Raw genomic sequence first — 12,530 nt, 5'->3', positions numbered from 1 at the left:
ATGTGATTAATGCGAATCCCTTGATCTCCATATGGTACATTTGGCCTGTAAGAGTAAAAAGGACAACACACATGCTGTTTTTACATGCACAGAAAATAGTTGATTGAGTTTCATCAATTTCAAAGTGTCTGTGTAAACACAATAATTTTTAAGTTCTGTGTTTTCAGCAGTTTGCTAAACCGCCTTTTTATTGGAGAACCTGCAATTTCTTCTGATAGCTCATCAGTCTTTTTACTAAATATGTCTACTTCATCAGCAGCACTAACCAACATCTATCTAAAAAGGTCAAACCTTTATTTTGTTTCTGATGTTTGCCATTGGAGAAGCCTGTTTTGAAGTGTTAATTTTTTAGGTTGTGTAATGGTCCCACACAACAGTAACCACTGTGTTTCAATCTAAAATCAACATACACAAGGTTTTCGGTGTAAAGTTATGTCCATCTATATATTTGGACTTTGACAACGTCATTCCATATTGCGTACATGTACTGTGTGGACCAGGTGTCAACCTGCACCTGGAGATCACCTACCATGTGTACCTCCTCCAACCACAGCTGATTAGTCAAGTCTGTTGTTTACTAGCTTGATTGGCTGAGCACTGTTGACTTGGTTAATTAACAGTGGGTGGAAGAGGGAGAGTTGGGAACATGTATAGGACAGATGTTCTCCAGGAGCAGGGTTGGCCTCCACAGGTCTTAGAAATTTTCAAGAGACAACAGCGAGGAGATGATCCAGATCTACTGTTGAAGAAAGTAACTTGTAGTTTGAGTAATGTATCAACTCTGTACCTTTTAACTTTAGCCATTTTTTAAGGGAGTAATTGTGCGTTTATGCGAGTATATATTTTCAGTACATGGCACTGAGTTTGTCTCTTTTTGTCCTCTCTCTCTCTCTCTCTCTCTCTCTCTCTCTCTTGACTGATCTGGTCCAGTTTTCATGCATAAGGTAGATTTTGTTTATGCCTACCCTGGAATCATTTGAGAAATTTTGCACCACTGGCACAAGACAAAATTTATGTTTCTCATTATTCACTTTACTTTGTTATGCAAGTGTGAACCACAACCTGGTGAAATTGAAATTGGAGGATAACAGTCCAACATTCAGAAAGATTGTGCATTTACTACAAATTGTATCACCACACCACTGTCTATTTCTGCCCCACCTAGTTGCAAAAAATTAACCTTGGCGCTGCCGCTGCCAATAATGAAAGCTTTCAGTCGGATGTACAACAAGACGCGATGACTGTTATTTTCATTAAGCGATGGCCTGTGCCTCATTTGTCAGTTGCCAGAATGTTGTAGACGTATCGGAGATTTTAACCATTTTTCACTTATTTTCTGAGGCGGTAACCCTGGGCCACGCCCTATGGATTCTATCGGATTTTTCCTTGTAGGTGAGTGGTTTCCTTTTGTTCAGACCCCCACAGACAGTCTGTGGGATCCCTACGTCTTTCCCACGAAAAGGCGCTTTTGTGTGAAGCGCTCCAACAGCAGCCGCGTGAAGTGACACAGAGTCAGGCAACTGCACAACGGAAGTCAGTCATGTACCCTTCAACATAAAAGCCTAAGTGGAACTACAGGAAGACTGATCTCATACTGTATACTATTTCCATAAATTATAACCCAACCAAAAAAAAAAAAAAAATGAAGCCATGTCTTTGACCATGACATTTAGCAGTTTATGGCAAGTGAACTTATTGTTCATCATCTAAATTACTTCAGTGTTACAAAGTTGGTGCTACGTGCTCTGTTGTAAAAAAAAAAAAAAAAAAAAAAACGGTCTTCAATAAAATGGATAAAGTTCAGTTTCTTTTGAGTCAGTCTCTCGAGGATCGATGAGTGTGCTGACGGATGAAATATTAAGTCTTGTTGAGCAGTGAAAGTACAACATTACAAGGGTCACAAAAAATAAAAAATTGTATCCAGATACAAGCATTTATGCTCATTTCCTACTATTGGAGCTCATCAAGTTGGCTTCTTCAAAGGTTGTATTTGTAAAATGTTGAGTATTTTCTAAAGCTGTAAAGTCAGATTTTAATTTATGTTCACATATCTTGTATAATTTTTTAAAAGCATTCTAGGATACAGATCCTTTCATGATCAGGCCCGTGTTTTCACAAAGAGGATTTGATGTCTTGCTTACGAACATTGTAAGCAAAATATTCATGGCATTAGTTAGCCATCTCATGACCGAAAGAACAAGATCGCGAGTACAAGCGGCCGAGATGAGTTTCCTCGGCAGGGTGGCTGAGCGCTCCCTTAGAGATAGGGTGAGGAGCTCGGTCACTCGGGAGGAGCTCGGAGTCGAGCTGCTGCTCCTCCACATCGAAAGGAGTCGGTTGAGGTGGCTCGGGCATCTTTTCTGGATGCCCCCTGGACGCCTCGCTGGAGAGGTGTTCCGGGCACGTCCCATTGGGAGGAGGCCCCGGGGAAGACCCAGGACACGCTGGAGGGACTACATCTCTCGGCTGGCTTGGGAACGCCTTGGGGTTCCCCCAGAGGAGCTGGGGGAGGTGTGTGTGGATCCGGAGGTCTGGGCGGCTTTGCTTGAGCTGCTACCCCCGCGACCTGACTCCGGATAAAGCGGAAGAAAATGGATGGATGGATAGATGGATAGTTAGCCATTATCAGCAATTTCTGCGTGTTTATACTTTAAACAGCTAGTTGTTAACCTAGAAACAAAATACTTAATTTTTCAGACTGTAAAGTAACTGCAACGTTTCTGGTGATCAGTTGATAAAATCACAGTGATTTGAAATAAAAAGCAAGATATGCTCAGTTTCTCTAAGGTATTTGTTCTCACTTATTATCAGAGCATGTTATTTGTTTCAAGAAAACTAAGCTAAATCCCATTCTGTTTTTTGTTTGTTTTTGAATCATGACTTTGTGCAGTGTAAGTAATTCAAGAAAAACCTGTGGCCGCTGTTCTAAAATCTGAAACCTGGTGCAGCATTTTTAAGTTGATCTTTTTTTAATTGATTTTGATTTTGTGTTATTTCACGAAATAAAACATGGTCTTTTCATGATCTTCTTTACTTTTTGGAAATTTTTTTGTGGTTATTTTATTAACAATTACTGAAAAAGTAATATGAAAACGAACTATCTTTAGTTTGAAGGCTGCAACAGGAAGTGTGTATAACTCGTGGTGACTTACCGTATGTAGACGGCATAGAGCCGGAGGAGGGCGTTAAGAGAGAAATGGGAGGAGTCGGTGAGAGCCTGAAGGTTTGTACCATCAGCTCTGCAGAAACGTGCAGTCTGATTCTGAACAAACCTGGTACCTGATGAACATGCTCAGGAAACTAACGGACACTGTTTTAATTTGAAAGTCACCTGTAAACCTTCACTTGGGACCGGGGGGAACTTCCTGTGAGTTTGGAACGGGCGTCGCAGCACCAACAGAACCAAGAAAAAGTTTTTAAAGGACTTTAAATGGGCTGATATCAGAAACTTTAAGGTGAGCAGTGTTAATGGAATTTACTGAAAAGTGTTCTTAATGAAGTGTGGCCATGATTTGAACTCTTTAGATGCTCGCGCGCACGTTGAGTTTTTAGCTAAAATGTGACCACCTGCGTTTCATACAGCGTCTTTTTTTATTTTTTATTTTTTAAAAGCATTTGGCTCTCCAGAGAGGGATAAAAAAGTTTAATCTGGTGTAAAATGTAGAGCATCGATGGATTGAAGCGTACACGTTTCAATTTCGATGGAGAAAAGTGCCTCGAGCGAGGTAGGCAGCATCCTCTGTAGGACGCAGGAAGCATCCTTTAGTTGTTTTGTTTATATTTGATCACTAAGATAATTTAAAAACGTAGTATTTTTTGTTAATTAGGGAAGAAGCACTGGGATCCTTGTGATGCCTTTGTTTATTTCTGTCATCTTCAGTTGGAATTTCTGTATGGGTGGATTATTTATTTATTGATTTATAGTCCTTTAGATGCCACAGGGAGCAGACTGAAGGCAACTGAGTCCTCCGCCCTGAATTAAAATGCTGAGATCAGGATTGAGTCGTGTTTCCTTGTGATTTTTTTCACTGATGGATTGGACACAGTCAAGCAAAAGCTGCACCTGTTTTCATTTGAAGGTGTCTGAATTTTGAGCTGCCGCTTCACTCGGTGTAAAATAAGTCTTTGTGACTGTTTTTAATATGGATCACATAGGTTGACCTTTTGTTTGTTCATTTGCACAGATGTCTGATGTTTTTACAGTATATATTATGTATATACTCCCTCCCCCAATATCTCCTATTGGTGTTTATCCAATTCTGATGCATTTAAATGCAGTTAATGACTCAAATCCAAATTTTGATCCAGGCGTTAACCCAGTAGAGTTTGCAGATTTGCCTCTTTGGTGGAGGTCATGATGACACTGTGTCTTGCGGAAGCAAGACACTTGCAGGAGATAAGCAGGGTCATTTAATAACTCAAAATCATGGTGGAGTTTTCCTCATACTGCAGCATATGTGTTGAAAGCGAATATGACCTCGTTGCACAGACGGTCAGATTTGATTTAAGGGTGACTGTATTGCTATTTGATGCATAGTATAAGAATTAAAAAAATTTTGTGTGAATGCAGATGCGTTTTTAAGAGACTAAAAGTTCGTATTTAATGAAGCACTCCAAAACTAATAAAGAAACCGCATCTTATAATACGAAAATACGGTAAGTGGGACATTGGCTGCTCAGTGCATCTTATTACTTAAGATATAAATGTACAGCGTTAATGTCACATTTCTCAACTCTAGTGCTCAGTCAAATCGGACATTAAAACCTCCTTTATGCTCAAGGTTTAATACAGATATGAACTGAGCCTTCTGTTTGCACTCTGCATTCTTTTCATCCGTATTTGTGTCCGCTTCCTGAAAGCTTATGGATACGGATGAAATGGAGCAGTGCCACTGGAAATCTTGGGGCATCGTTGTGCAGGTGAGATGCAACGCTTGGCAGAGACGTGAGTAGGACAGATAACGGTAGTACAAAATTTTGACGTATGTATGTATAAGGCTGTCAAAGTTAACACAATAATAACATGTTAATGCAAATTCCTTTTAAAGACCTTTTGACTGCTCCCTTGTTTGCACTCGGGGTCACCACAGCAGATCTGAGGTGGATCTGCATGTTGAAATGGCACAAGTTTTACTTCAACTGCCCTTCCTAACGCAACTTCACATTACATAACGGGAACCTTCCGGACAGAAACCAAGTGCAACCACTTGACCACCACCCCTGCCGTGAATGCATATTCTTTTTAGTGCCACCAATTTTAATTTTTCTTTAGCCTTCTGTGACCTTTGGCTCGTGCCATACTTTGGAACATCAGGAAGCCATGCAGCAGTGGGTGGATGGCAAACAGAAACAAACTTTGAGCTGAAATGCCTGTTCAAGGGATTTTTCTATTGATCTGTATCAGATTAATCAAATCCAAGCTACTAAATAAGTGCACACACATTGTCTGCTTCACTATAAGCCCAGTATCTGCTCTATAAACGCTGTGTATCTCACCCTGTGTCTGTTTCTGACTGACGGTGCATGTGATATTACCTTCCTCCTGGCAAATCATGGAATAGTTTCCACAAAAACTGAACAGTTTTGTCCTGGCTGTTCTCTTAACTCCAGTTTACAGACACAGTACACAGGCGCGGAGCCAGAGAGTAGTTGAAAGACCCCCCCCCCCACACCCTGAGAGTAAGGGTGTACTTTTGAAGATGTTTTGATTTTATATTAACATTAGAGCTGGGCAACGATTAAAAATTTTAATTGCATGATTTCCATGATTAATCACATTATATGCAAAATCCAAAAATGAATTTAAAAAGTAGTGTATAGCACAATTTTATTTTAAATGTTCTGCCATATGAATGAAAGTGCCATAACATTTGTTCTGCAAACACTAACAGTATTTTGTTTATGCAGTTGCAGTTAAATAAAAATAAATTATGGTTACCCAGTGATGTCCAGTAGTCCCCAGTGAGAACAACAGTGAGTGCACGTCATGCTGTCATTTGTTCCCATTCTCAGAATGTCTCTCTGAGCGACGTCCTCCACAACATTAATCAGCCTGCAGTCTGTAGCAATCCATTTCGATGTCACATTTGCGAGCCTCTCTTGCCTTTGTTTATCAATAGTTCTCCACATGTTGCATCTAATATAGTCTGCCGAAGCCTCGTGCTGCAGTTTGTTTCATTGAATGATTTGCTGGCATCAGCTGTGTGTGCTGCATTTAGGTGATATTTAAGACTCGAAGTACTCCGATGATAAGAAAATGCAGCTTTGCAGTGGATACAATAATAACTATAACTAACTTTGGTTCTGTTAACTATGCCTTCTGGAAGCACTTTAAAATGAAAATGGCCATGTAAAAGTTCCATGCCCTTCTCCATGTTGCTTGGTTTATCCACCAGTTCTTTTCTTTTCCGGTGTCAGTGACTCCTTCACACCGGTTCCTGTGAGTACGGAAGCAGTCAGCGACAGACTTGCAAAACAAAGGCCCGTGAGCAACAGACTCTTACAAAAAAATGACTGTGTTAATGTGCAATAAAAAATTGTCGGCATTAATTAATTAATGCGTTAACGCGATAATAACGTGTTAACTTGCCAAGCCCTAATTAACATTTAATGTTTTTGCCCGTGTTTTGCAGGACCAATGACAGTCATCTTTGTCGTTTCATAATTTATAGTAAAAAGTTGCTAGACATCGTTTTTCACTGAAGACAGGCAGTCCTCTAAAGTCATAGTATTTGCAATTATTGGCATCCAGAACTGAGTGTAATTGGTGTAGTAATAAGTAATTCTAAAACATTGCGGTAGGTGCCATTATTGCAGCAGATGAATGACTCTTATTTCGTAAGAATCTTTTATTTTGTGATTAAAAGTACCATGTTTTGCACAATAGTACTGATTGGTCTACTTTTTTGTAAAAAAAAAAAAAAAAAAGAAAAAAAAGCCATTAGCCACTATATTTGCAGGGTCTTAGTTTATTTCAATGTTGTACCTGTTACATATTGTATGATATTGTACTGTATTTGAATTTAACTTCAGGCAATATTTTCATGCTTTTTAAATGGATTGTATATGTTTTTAATAAGTGTATATGCATGCTTTAGAATTTGTGATAGTTTTTGGGGTGTAAGGGTTTAGTAGTAGAGGTAGTATTTTTGCTTTTAAATTCAGCCATGTTCTTTAGATGAACACTAGTCCTTACTGCTTACCTAACTCTTCCCTATGGGTCCAAGTAGTTGCTTGTGCACCAGTAAACCACATTGGCTTGCAGGCTAAACTAGGTGAGGATAGTACATAGAGAAATGATCTGTGATGGCGTTTGCTTTGCTCCCATATCAGCCCATGAAGAGTGTAAACTTCCAGAATGGACTGTTCAACAGATGAAACAATGAATTCAACATTCTCCCCAAAATTGAAAAATTGAAATTTTATGTGGCTAATGGCTTTTTGAAGAATGATACAAGCACCACATTTGGTGATTGTATCATCAACTAACCAATTCTTACACTTATCTGCTGCACTATATTGTACAGGACACATTGACAGCAACTAGACAGATAAGATGACAATCACACAAGGATATTACCAGCAATCCCAAAACGGTTCTTGAGGCTTTCCAATGATATATGATGATCTAACAGAAACAGCAGTGTCGTGGAGTCTATTGCAAGCGGAAGATCATTCACACTTTAGTAAGTACTGTCTCCATGGAGTGGTGCATTCTAAATGCAGACTGCAGTGACTCAAAAGAGGTTGTTCTCCCGGACGCCACGCGATGCCACAAATTCGCGTTCCTCGCCTGGCGATGGATGCACCACCATTACCCGGTGTGTCGCTCTGCTTGAGCCGCGTTCACACCTGACGCCACGCCACAAATTAATTTGCTGCAGGAGCTGCGTCTGGATGACAGCCGCTTTCACCGGTACTTCCGCCTCTCCTGGACCCAGTTTGAGGACCTCCTGTCCCATTCGCGCACGCACCTGTGAACAAAGGAAAAAAACCTGGCTGCTGCTGCTGCAGTTCCGCGGTCTCCTCTCCAACTCTGTCATAATTGTTAGAAACCAGTCACCATTTGTTTTATTATACATTTGTGTAGTTAATAAAATTATCTTCACAGACGATTCGTTCGCGCACGTATATGTGAAAAAAAGCAAACAAAAAAAAACTGGCTGCTGCAGTTTATCGCTCTCCACTCCAACTCTGTCATTATTGTGTTAAATAAAGGACAAATGGGACATAAGTCCTGCTCACAGGCTGATTGCCAGAGACAGGACATGTCCACATCAAGTATAAACTCCAGACAGCTCCACGTCACTACATATCCAGTCCCCGATTGGTCATCGCGGCGCGACAAGATGAAAAAGTTCAGATTTTTCAACTTGGGGAAGAGGGCAACGCGATATCACGCCACAAACATGCCAGTCACTCAAAATCGCTTGATTCGCATCCATCGCATCACATTGCGTGGCTTGAACTTTTGTGGTGCTGCAACGCGTCCTTCCATAGGGATTACATGGCAACCTGTCGCCACCGTCGCTCACGTGGCGTCCTGTGTGAACGCGGCATAAGATGGTCCACAAGCTGTTGTGAAACCACTTGTTTTTCCAGAGATTTTGCAGCAAAACGATAAGTTTGATATCGGTGTATAATTTTTCAGTAAAGCCGGATACAGATTAGGCTTGTGAAGAACTGGTTTAATCAATACAGAGCCCAAGGTTAGTTAATAATTTTCACCAAGTGTAGGCCCAAAAGTAGCCTACAGATTCTTAAACAGTTTAGTTGGCATTGGGTCAAAAATACAGGTTGCGTGTTTAGTAGAAGTTACAAGTTTCTTTCACATAGTATCAAGCATCCTGTCAGAGATGGCACCCACATCAGCAGCAGGATCTGGTGGTGGAACTAGAGCACACTGCGATATATGACCTAATATTCTCTATTTTCTCTTCAGAGTAGTTTAAGAATTCCTGAGCAGTGCGGCTTATGGGTGGTAGGGATGCATATATATCAGGTTTATACAGTACATGGTATAAATTTGGCCTGCGGTAGAGATTTGGACTCCATTGACTAATCGTGATAATGTCCGGAGTTTTTTGATCCAGGAAAACTCCTCTGTGATGCGTCTGTGAACCACTGTTTCTTTGCTGCAGAGTATGGGGGGTGGGGGGTGGGGGGGGGTGGTGTTGTGAGCTGAGGCGTGTCATGTGAGATGCCTGAGTGTCTTCCGGACTTAACAGTTTTGTCGCTGAACACCGCGAAACTAAGACAGCAACATGCAATATTTGCAAAGACGTTTATGGGTGATTCTTAGACTACGGGCACTTATGTCCTTTGATCATATTGTATGAAAAACAGAAAAAAGGGGAAATTTCACACTTTTATAGTTATCTTTACAATGAAAGTGTGTTAAGAAATTTGTTCTAGTAGTCTATGATGACTTTTTCACCTTTTTTCAGCATCATTATATGCAAATATTGCCGTTTTGTGCTTGTCCCACACCCAGACTTTTGATCTTCAATGATAAAAATGAATGGTAAAAAAACGTTTTTTCTAATGTTTTAAAATATCTGAATAAAATATCAGTAAAATAATCAAAACATAATTGGGTATTCAATGTCATACAACTGTTGTGATTTTTTTAAACAAAATGTAGTTGTCCCACACTATTGCCGTAATTTCTACCACAACACTGTAATGTCCCTTTAAACAGTTTGTATGAAAGATTGTTTGGGTAGTTTCTATGGAGATAAACAGTAACATCAGAGCACATGTATATAGCGCCAAATCACAACAAACAGTTGCCCCAAGGCGCTTTATATTGTAAGGCAATGGTGTGGTGGAAATTACATTTACAAGGCCAATACTGCCCGTAGTAAAAGAATCACCCTTATTTATTTCAGCGGTTGCTCCAGGCGGAGGTGAAAGGCTCTGTTGCGACTTGAATCTAACATTTCAGAAAGTGCTACATTAAATAATGCAAGGATTTTTTTTTTTTTTAACCAGAGCAGAAAGACAAAATCAGCCAGGGAACAAGATTTACCCAGACTGACTTAAAAAATGAGTAAATTAAGTATTTTTATGAATTTTTTTTCGGTGAAAATGCTTCATGTATTCAGAGAGGGTGCCATCGAGTGTTCAAGAGATGAAGCTTCAGCCACTGACCCAGTGAGTTATCCACTAACATGAACCGCTATAGTGAGCTACTTACTTGACAATGACAATTTCATTAGCCTTTCATAAGCTCTCAGTCTCCGCCAACACATACCAAGCCGTGTGCCGCTTTCTGTACGTCATACGTCCTGTAGTAATGGAAAAAGGTTTCCATTACCAATTTTTGAAATAAGGCTTTTTTTTTTCTTTTTTTTTTATTGCCTGACAAACCACTTCATGCAAGTGTAATAACTCTTTTGTAGTATTTTATGTTTTTTTTTCTTTCTTTCTTCAAAAAAACACATTTCCATTAAGTGTATTTTTGCTTCCTGACCTTGCTGAGGACTTGGAGAAAGTGTGTCCTTGACGTTTTCGTTTTAAAATAAATCCACTTATATGCGTCAGCACTTCAGCTCTTAAGATGTCTTTCAACCTTCCATTGCCCTCAGTATTGTGTCTTAAAGGTCGCTTTATGGGACTGACCTGTCCCTTGAGGTCAGGGACAAGGGAGGACAAAACCACTTACATCTGTTCAGCAAAAAGGATTTGTGCTTTGATTTCACAAGACTGGACATTCCCTCAGACATTTGAGCTTTATAAAAGCATCCTGGGGAAAGAAACACATTAAATGTGTCAGCTCCTGTAAGCTAAATGATTTATTTGTGCAATTTTACAGCAGTGTTCACTTGCCATCAAAATCCATTCTGTGGCAGTGAAGATGTTTAGTTTCCCTGAGTGTTGATCCCTAGTCCCCACCTCCTCCCCTTGCTCAGCTCATTTCCTTCTGTTAAATTAAATGTCAAAGATAGTGATTTTGGTGGCGGTGTTGGCGGTGGGGGGGGCTCTAAACATTGATTGCTGTGCTGTGTAAACTGGTCCATCTTATCAAAGTAGGATTGATTGACAGTTTACAGCCCTTTTCTATCTTAATTAGTATGCCTCATGTGTACTCTTATGGGCTGCACTTTGGTGTGGCCTGTGTCTGTGTGAGTGTTTTCGTGGGTGTCACCTGCAGGTTCTTCTACAGCGTGAGGTTACAGCCTTTGTCAGGATTAACCTGGATTACCAGGAGAGTAATGCTGCTGCTTATTTGTTGAAGGCTAACGCTGATTCTCACACAAGAGGTCAGATGTTCACTTTTGTGTGGTGTTTAGTGTGTGTGTGAGAGAGAGATACTGTGCCAGTATTTATGACGTGTGCCTTTTTTCCTCATTTGTTTTGAATTTTTGAGAATCTAGAAATCTAACGTAAAAAATTATATACACTAGTGTCTTGCCGTGGGGATCCACAGGCTCTAGATTGGGTAGTGTTTATAAAATAGGTAGCTGACCTTTTTCAAGGTTGGTAATAAATTGTGCTATTATTATTTTATTTTAACTTTTTTTTTTTATTATTTGATTTTTAAATGGACCAAAATGTAAATAAGTTCACTTTCTTGTGTCACCCATGTATTTACAATTATATACGTAACATTGATCATACAAAGCAAAATCATGCACACACACTCACGCTTTTAATATATAGATGATTGACTGCCCCCTGCTGGAATGGTGTGAGTCCAGAATGTAAATATCAGTGTCCATTGTTCAGTATACAAATAATGAATTTTTATGAGTTCACTGGTCGAATATTTCATGAGGTGAAAGCTGGAATATACCATTCAACAAGTCTTGTTGAATGGTATATTCCAGCTTTCACCTCATGAAATATTCGTACCATTGAAAGAATGTAAAAATTATTTGTTTTATATAACAGCTAAAATGGATCCTTGTCATTTGATATTTTATTAATTTATAAACAACAGAAAAGGGACTTAACTTTTGGTGTTCCACTGCTGCTAAAATCCAAATTGTGACATGTAGTCTGGTGATGCTGTGCACTGACTTCAGACTTACATTTAAAAAAAAAAAGATTTCATGTAGTTCTTCAGTCAAGCCAAAAATCACGTCAGCTGTGTTCATCTGAACAGCTCTTCATACATCCAGATGGCTTACAGCGGAGTGGGTTTTGTGTGTGTGTTAGCTACAAGATTTAGCACCATCAGTTAGCTCAATCAAATCGTCAGTTAGCTCAGTCAAATCAGTCAATCAAATCTTGCTTGTGTCGTTGTCCCGCACGTGCGCTTATGTTCACACAGCCGGGTTGGCACTTGTGCGTGCGTGTACTACAAAAAAGACCGTACATCCTCCATGCAGCGAAAAAAAAAAATCACATCAGAAATTAGTCCAGCTTTTTATTTTAACTTCCTGCTAACAGCCTCCAGACAGTGCAGTGGATTTGTTTTGTGTGTGCAGAGTGCAATGGTACCAAACAAATGGAACCAAATTTGCACTCTAAATGGAACCACATTTGCACTCTAAATGCAATGCAACACAAATGGGATGAATATT

At 39.8% G+C, this 12,530-nt stretch overlaps 1 protein-coding gene across 1 annotated transcript in view; it reads left to right on the top strand.

Moving 5' to 3' along the window:
* The first annotated feature begins 3,179 nt into the window (after positions 1-3,179).
* igsf9b (immunoglobulin superfamily, member 9b) overlaps positions 3,180-12,530 on the top strand; it is a 147,901-nt gene continuing 138,550 nt past the window's right edge. Inside the window, exon 1 of the mRNA XM_034169805.1 lies at positions 3,180-3,455. The gene's annotated coding sequence lies outside the window, so the exon portion shown is untranslated. The remainder of the gene's footprint in view (positions 3,456-12,530) is intronic.

The sequence above is a fragment of the Thalassophryne amazonica genome, chromosome 5 (assembly GCF_902500255.1).
Source record: "Thalassophryne amazonica chromosome 5, fThaAma1.1, whole genome shotgun sequence".
NCBI classification, from domain to species: Eukaryota; Metazoa; Chordata; class Actinopteri; order Batrachoidiformes; family Batrachoididae; genus Thalassophryne; species Thalassophryne amazonica.
This window is presented reverse-complemented; position numbering and strand designations above follow the sequence as displayed.